The 8,909-nt window shown below is 38.5% G+C and overlaps 1 long non-coding RNA gene across 1 annotated transcript; it reads right to left on the bottom strand.

Moving 5' to 3' along the window:
* Positions 1–834: 834 nt before the first annotated feature.
* On the bottom strand, positions 835–3,573 carry LOC135256128 (uncharacterized). The gene is made up of 3 exons (XR_010330394.1): positions 3,378–3,573; positions 2,704–2,833; positions 835–2,628 (listed from the first exon to the last, which is right to left on the bottom strand). It is a non-coding gene; the product is annotated as an uncharacterized LOC135256128 (long non-coding RNA).
* Positions 3,574–8,909: the final 5,336 nt, after the last annotated feature.

Genomic DNA, 8,909 nt, shown 5'->3' with positions numbered 1-8,909 from the left:
GTGCCAAAAATGTCAAGGTGTCAAACTCCTGAAATATTGATTACGCTTTAATATTCCTAAGCATCCTTCAAAACATGATTCAATGCAAAAAAGAAAACAGATGTGTAAGAGCACATAAAGTGCACACACAAAGGCTAAAATGTCAGCTTCCATGTTTTACTTTAGTCACAAAGCTTGATAAAGGATCAAAATGTCCGTTTTATTTTTTCCTGTGCTCATTATTTATGGAAATCACAACACAATAGTATCCAAATAATCCCCTGACAAGTTTAGGAGGCAGGGAATATTGAGTGAAGTTGAGGATATGAAACTATTTTCTAACCTGCTTAATTCAACCACGCTTGCATGAAGTCCAACCTACTAATATTTGGGAATCAAATTACACGCGTCATCTGAAATTTGCTTTCCCATTGGGCACCCACTGGAGGTCTCACTTTTTCAGATATAAGGATGTAGTTACAGAAAGCAATACAAATATAACTTGCATAAAATATGTGCAGATTAATTATTTTTAATGAAGTCACTAAAAATACACCAAACTGAAATTGCAAGCTGTTCACTAATTACTGGAATTATTGTATAATGTTCAGCAACAAACCTTACAATTAATGTTAAAGTTCCATTTGAAAGGAAATAAATAGAATAAAGATTTGGAGAAAAAAATGTATTGGTTCAGCAAATACACTCATAAAAATGTCTGACCAAAAATGCAAGTACACAGTGAAATGTTTATTGTTAAATCAATTTACAGAGTACATATGGTCCCTAATGGATATATGTACTCTTTTAGAGTTGAATTAACACAAAAATAAATGCAGCAATGCAGCAAAAATAAATAAAAATAAATAAATAATACTGTCAATATTTCAGTGAAATCTTTCAGTTGTAACAAACAAAAATTCCCCTTCAAAGACATGACATCTCCATTAACAGATACCTGCTTAATGTTTAGAAATGGAACCACTACATGTGCATAAATATGCATACAGTATGTATATCTAAGAGCAGATATTTTCCTTGTTTCAATGAAAATAACTCTTCTTAGAGCATACCAACCTGTATAAAAAGGTATCATTTTTATGTGAAAAGATTTGCGTTCAAATTACAGTATCACTTTGGCAGTTACCTGATAAATATCCATGCTATATGGGCTTTATGCTTTTAGAGATGCTTGACTCCGTCAGAGCAATCACATTAAAATCCTCCCAATCTCTGCTTGTTTCACATTGTGGTCTGGTTGTGTGCTTCAATTCCAATGCTTTTTTGGGTTGATGCATATCACCTTTGTAGCTACAGTGTCAACACACGGTTACCTGAATTTTATTTGCCCTGAAAAGGGAATCATCCAAACTGACATAACCCAGGCCCGAAGAATTCCAAACATTTTTTGCATTCCTTCAAAATGCAAAATCATATACAGAAAATGATGATAAAATCAAATTTGAAAAGACCCTACAGTATCTTTTAATATTTTAAGATAAGTCTCCCCCAGAGCAACACCAAAAGGATTCTCTAATGCCCGCTGAATCTATTTATGCTGTCATTTCCTTCCGAGCACCTACTGAAATAATACCCAGCACATTAAATATGTCCCTTGGCAGGATATAATTATTCCTAACAAGACTGAAGGTCATTCACTGAAAAAAATAGTAATTAGCAGCAACAATTTTGTTGGGAACCTGGAGTTCACTCGTCAATTAACACTAATTTTTGTCCTCATCTCTGAATATTGCTTCTATTATAGATCATTCACTGTAAGTCATTCAGGATTTTAAGAAATGTGAAAATTATGAATTTGATTTCCCACAGGTGTAAAAATTCATGGCAGCAGGAAAAGAAAAGTGCAATTGAAAGCAAAAATTGCTACTGACATTTTCAGACATTCAATATTTTTAAAAATTATTATTTTGTTGATATGGTAATAATCATTTTCAAGTAACATCCATGAAATAAAGCAAATAGCAGATGTTAAAAGGGGTACAAATGTTTATCAAGTGTTGTTCTTGGACAGAAGCACAGATAGGCTGTACACATAGTACTCCGTATGCTTATCAGCTTTCTCCCTCTCTTCTCCCTTAATTCATTTTTTCATGTCTTACTGACCCCCATATTATTTTATTTTCTTGTTATTACAGTATATCATTATTCCGTTTTTCTCCAAAGATGATGTTTAAAAATCATTATAAAATAGCACCTCTCATTTGCCTCAAAGCAAAGAGTATATGTGAGTGTACAAAAAAATTGAATATAAAAGAGTATTACATTACAGTATGGTATGTATCTCTCAGACTTATCACGTAATTGCCATAAATGTTAGTAAAAAGTGTATATTCATATCTAGTGTATACAGTATATATACAGACTTGTATGACAGAAATATTATGCTGTATATCTGAAAACACAAAGCAGTAGGTGAAGGAAGACCCATTACATGACCCCTTATTCCATATTTACCATTAATCCTTTGGTTTTTTGTGAAGTACCAGTAGGAAGCCCTGTAAGAGCGGAACAGGGCAGGTCATCGTGCCACCCGCGCGGGAGTGTGACTGTGGAGAGCACTGGCGTGCAACTGCGAGCTGTTTCTTCCCACACCTTTCAAAGTCTGTGTGTGCCAGTCCGGTCCAATCTCTGTTGAGACATGACATAATAATATGACACTCCATGTGACAGGGCAATGGAAGCGAGCCAGAAAAGTGATGCTACCTGATGCATTGTGCCAGCTCTTCCGGTTTCTTAAACAGGCGTTCGGTTGTGGGGTTCGCTCCGGGCCCCTTAGTGTCAAAGTGCATCTGTTATTTCACCCAGCCACAAGACTCCGGAATGACATCTGAAACTAGCCAGATATGCAGCAGTTTACACTTCAAATGTTTTTGCTACCGAGCCCTGCGAGAGCAAACTGTCCATCAAGCAGCGAAGGACCTTGAAGCACATACCTGCCCGCTGGAATTAGCTGAATGCTGGAGCTCTTAAAACATTGGACATATAGGCTTTCTTATCGTGTTTTTAAAATCTTTTGGGATTTAACTGTATTTTTCAGATGCTTCCCTCTACTATATTAATGCTGTGTGCTAGATTTTCAGGAAATTGACTCTGTCGAGCTCTCAATATATATATTTTTAGTAGATAAAAAATAAAAATTTGATCAGATCTTGTTTCAAGTGCTGCAGTTTTAGGATAAGCATAGACCATTTAATTGGAATCATTTTCTAAATATCCGGCAAAAAAAATGGTACAAATATTTGTTTCATTTCAGAACAGCAGTAAACATGTATGTAGCATCATGCTATAACTTTATACTTAACGCACACACACGCACGTATGCCCCAACGCATGCATGCACGCACACGCACGCACACACTTACTGTACACTTACATACCTCGTACTCAAATGACAATTGCAAATAATATTCTCCGTTCTCACAACTCGGTCTCCTTTTGAATATAAACGTCCAGCATAAAGCTTCTCCTCTGATTCTCCTCTACAGTCTGCTAGCATTTATGCTTTGATAAAGAAAAAATTCTGTCAGCTAGCTATTAAGAAGGATAAGGTTTAATCTTCATTGCTTGGGTCAAAGGGTCCAGCACTCAAAGCGTGAAGTACTTTCACTCCCTCAGGTAAACAAATTAGTGTTTGCCTGAAGGATCCTTAAAAAATCACTGATATAAAAGAGCCCATACTGCACGTGAACACACACCACATTGTGATGAAGGACACATTTTGCTACGACTGTGAAGCAAAGAGAGACGAACACCTTGTTTTGATTGGCCTTGCTCACCTATATCTGACCCGTGTTTTGCTGTCATGTAGCCTTGAAAATGTCTGCTTGTGCTTCATTGTATTTTTCCAAATCTATAAATGCCCTCGGAAATATTCTTGCTGCTTGAGGTTACCTGTACTACACTTCATGGTTTCAGCTATTGTGAGAAAAAATTGTCACATTGGATGTGTGCAAGAGAATGGATCATTTCTGTACAACACAACCAACTTCCCTCAAATGAATGAAAGATCACATTTGATCTTGAATTCTGTGTTATCATCTTAAACTCAAAAATTGAATAAAAGTGCAAAATTCACAGCTTAAACCTACAATAGGTACTACAATATGATGACATCTTTGGTCAGCAGCCAGCTAGATCGATGAACATATTACTGGTTTTCAATATGAGGGAAACATAGATAATGATATATATATATAAACTGCTAGAATGGAACAGCTTGTGTACTGCAGGTGGTCATGCTCAGTTGTACTGTAGCTAGGTTTGGATGTAAACAGGGTTAAAGAACCTTCAGATGCTCCTGGGGCTTCTTCATTGTTCCCTCGCATTTGGCTGGAATCTGCTGGAGGGGATAAGATGGCTGAAGGTAGACATAGCTCTCAGGCCTGTGCCCCATGGGGAGACAGACTCAGACTCTCAGACCGCCCCAAACCACACATTCCCCTGCCACAACTCTCCTCACAAATACCTCACTGTCAAAGGTCAGGTGGGAGATGGTGGTCGGCTCCCCTCTCCCCACCTCTGTGCGTACAGGGAGAACCCCTTTGCGACGAGACACTGCTGATTTAATCATGAGCCTAGCATCCAATGGATCATTTAACCGCCATCTGGGTCTGGGGCAAAGAATCCACACTTTATTAGGAGGGATTGACCAGTATTCCAGCTAAATTTTGGAGTTCTTCTTCTTGACACCACTTTGCAGTTTGCACGTTCTTAGGTTCAATAATTACTTCTGACGGTTCAACACAAACACATTTAAGCAATATTAATGGTAGCAATATGACTGGTGGCCACTCTATTCCTCTGACAGCTACAGGGAAAATGAAAGACTTTGCATAATGTTGACCCTGTGGAAATGTCTGGGTTTAAAAAGTATGATATGCATTAGCAAATGCATGTACAGTTCCGGTTTACTTTGCCAATCTTGTTATTGCTTTAAAACTGGTAATGTAAAATTTCAAAATTATTCCCAAATGCATTGATGTACTTCAAAAGTGACATCAAAATACTTTGATACAAGACATACATTTTCAGTCAGAAATTTTGATATAAGTGCCTTTAGCATTCATGTAAACAACACCGATGTGACCAAAGCTGCGTGATACTGGTCTTTGATCTCAGAACTTAGCCTTTGATCTGGCTTTCGGAGTAAAAAATGTATTTTCCAAGTGGGTTTCGGGCACCGTGATGAAATGACCCTTGACAGCATTAGGGAAACATCAATTAAACCTGCTGATGTAAACCTTCAGCAGAAAACTTGACAAATTAGATAAACATATTTTCTATTCCATTACATTAAAAAATATGCCAAAAAGTAGGTCTGAACATAGTCAAGTGCCTGATATTTTTTTTTCCTGGTGCATTTTAAGAAACATACCCCATATTTTCAGTCGATATGCTTCGCGCTAATCATAAAATCCAGCCAGCATGGAGTTGCAGGGCCAGTGAAGCAGACGTCACAGTGCACATGCTGTATCTCTCACTCCATGACTCTGGTGGTGCAGGCAGACTAAAGTACAGGCAGAATGGTTGCGAATGATTTGCTCTAATCGACTTTAAAAGCAATTACGCTGTGGAAAAAAAGCAGGGGATGCTTAAACCAAGCTGTGTTAGATGAAACGCATATTGATGGTGAGCATCAAAAGGACTGGCTTTGAAGTGGTGTGGTGTCAGTGTGTGATCTGGGCCCCGATAGGTAGCACAGGAGAGTAGACAGCTTCTCCTCAAGCATGACTGTGTATTGGAGGGGGTCACGTTCTTCCAACCAGAGTTAGTTCTGTGTGTGTGTGTGTGTGTGTGTTTGCGCGAAAGCATGTCGTGTCATGTGTTTCTGCGTGGGCATTTGTGTGCATCGAGTGTGTGCGTGCGTGTGTGTGTGTGTGTGTGTGTGTGCATGCTTTGGGGGATGACTGTGTGGGGGTGTCTGACTGCTGGTCTTGGAAGGACAACAGAGCAAAAAGGAAGAGTTCTTTTTTCCATAGGAGCCTCATGACTGCCCTTTGATCCCAACACTCATGCTCACCGTTCTCCACAGCTGTGCTCAAAGAGGCTCACATTCCTTAGGAAAGAGGCTGGCAACTCGAACCGAAATGGCAGCTACTGTGAAAAATGTGTCACTTCTCTGGTCTTACAGTAGCTAATCTGTATAAGTCCTAACTGCACTCCACAGTGCTGTATGTCAGCAGGAGAAATTAACCATGAAAATAATGCACAGTGGTCAGAGATCCCGGAGATGATGGCATATTATTTTTAATGCAATTTAATGAGTATGAAGAGCCAACTTGTTGCCACTGCCATACTGCACATTTGTTCTTTGTGCTGTAGACCTGTCATGCAGCTCTTTTTGCACACAACTTTTGGAGGCGTGTTGGAATCTAGTGCAGAGCCGCCACATGGATGTTCTTTTTTCTCACTGCAGTTTGTAAATTGCTTGCTTCGGAGTCAGTGTTTCTCTGGCGGGTGCTCTTTTCTTGACTCCACACCAATGCCTGCTGGGTACTGGGAGCAGTTAGAGGAACAGTAGCCAAGGGCCTCCCTGCCTGGTCATCACCAATGCTTGCCAATCTTGGTCAATAGCTAAGCTCCACCGTTGCCAGTAATTTCATTTCTTTTGCTCCTAGAGGGCAATCAAACCCATACCCGTGGTTTGAAAATCCCCTTGGCTGCATGTTGTGGAGAGTAGTAAATTTGTCACATCTCTGGGCAAAATGTGAGACGCAGCTTGACAGTCAGGCCTATAATTTAATGCCCTGACTCTCTTGTGTCAGAGGTCAGCACAATGTAGCATCAGCATGTAAAGCCACTGGGCCAGCCTAAACGACTACAAAGGGTTTTTTTTCTTTTGGTTTTCTATTTTTATTTTATAATTTTTTCTTCAAAGATCCTACTCAAATTATGAACTTGACCTGAGTAACAAAAAATAGATTTTTACTTACTAATGTAGGCTACTTTTTCAGCAAGCAGTTCAGAAATTATGTGCATAGCACTCTATAGGAATATCATGAAGGCAACAGATAATTGCAGTGCAATACTTAAAAGTGGTAATAATCATTATTAATACTATTATTATTATTGCTGTTGTTGTTGTTGTTGTTATAATAAAAATAATAATTATTATTAGTCATGTTATTGGAGTAACATTATCTAATAGTTGCTGTATTTATTATTATTCTAATGCGTGTAGTCATCTCTGTTATCATTATTAAAGCATATTGGCAACAGACACAGTTTGCTTCAATTGTAACCCATTATCTCATGTATTTACTTTCCTGAGGAGAAAAAAGAGCTCACAGAGGTTCTTCCACAAACAGACCCCCACCCGGCAAACACGTCTTGCTCATGGACGTTAAAGCTGAATATCAGAAGTTCATGTTTCACCAGGCGCTGTTCTCTGGCCTGTTCTATTGATTTTCCCCTCTTGAAAAATACATTTAAAAAATGCTTTAAGCTATCTGACACTGCAGTCAGGCACGCTCAGGCAGCATCATACCCTGTGGGTATTGGAGAAGACCTACTGCAGCTTCTGAATCTAAAGGGCAAAGGGGACTTTCATACTGAATGTCCTGCACGTCCCTGGCTTGCTATTCCCTGATATTTACCCATCAAAGTAAGAGAAGTAGTTAGTGCTGGTCAGGATCTTGGACAGTTATCTTGACAATGCTGCCCCTTCCATAATTCCCCCCTCCTCTTCTCCATTTCTCCTTCCACACCGAGTGATCTCTGTCCTCTCATAACCACATATCACTAGTCTTGGACTGTGGACATTGAAAGAAAAATACAATTAAGGCTTTCTGGCTCCATCTCAGTTATTTTCTCCTAGCACTACTGATATTATCTATTATTTTGCTCTCCTTGGAGTTTTTGTGCCGGATGAAACAACTAATACATGAGAAGATACCACTCACATTTTTTTGTTAATCCATTTTTAGATTTATTTTAAATGAGACCCTTATGAATGTATATAGAGGAGATCATTTTAGCCCTAATGCGATTTCACTCTGTTCATTTATGAAGAAATTGAATTCTGTGTACGGAAATGTAACAGGAATCTATGTAACAGAAAGCATGTATTAAAAGCCCACTGTTTCTGTGTACACTTATACATAATGAGTGCAGTTCTAGCATATTTTTAAATTATATAATTTTATCTGTTTTTTTTTCAGTGCCACAACAATGTTATATTTGCATTCAGTGTTTTATTCAGTGCAACAGGGAAGCAAAAATGTTTCTAAAAGTTTAGAGAAAAGCGAACCAGTGATGTCCTGATATATTGACTTTATGACCCACAGGTGGTGAATTAATATATTTGACATGACTTACATAAGGAGATAAACAGCTTGAAAATCTGTCCAAATTCATTAAGATGTTTCATTTGTGCATGATTGCTTGTGCCAGGTTTGTCTATTCACATTTTCATGGATGGCATGGCATGGATGTGACAAAGTCATTAATTGCCAGTGTTAAGGCAGTGTTAAGGCAAGAGAGAAACTGCATGATCAAACGAGAACTTCTGAGAGCTCTGGCAATGCAGTGCTTCAGGGAAACATTTAAAACGCTATACTGTACTTATCCTGTTCATCAGCAGAGTAATGTTGCACCTGAGGCATGTGAGAATGATCAAAAACATTAACACATCAGGTTCAGATAATAGAATAAAAGATCTGAAAATAGGCAGGCGTAGTCATAGCCATTAGTGTTCTAAACAAAAAATACCCAGTCAAATCACAAAGACATAAAGGACGCCTGAATTCGAAATGATGAAAGCTCATAAGCGTCATTTGAGAAAATTATTTCTTGCGGAAATGTTGGTTCATGTTGTTTGTCTCTCAAGCCCATTTGTCTCTCAAGGATAGATAGGAAGATTGGAAACCTGTTAGAGGACTACTCTGAAATTAATTTGCTGAGAACATGGA

This window comes from Anguilla rostrata, chromosome 5, assembly GCF_018555375.3.
Source record: "Anguilla rostrata isolate EN2019 chromosome 5, ASM1855537v3, whole genome shotgun sequence".
NCBI classification, from domain to species: domain Eukaryota; kingdom Metazoa; phylum Chordata; class Actinopteri; order Anguilliformes; family Anguillidae; genus Anguilla; species Anguilla rostrata.
This window is presented reverse-complemented; position numbering and strand designations above follow the sequence as displayed.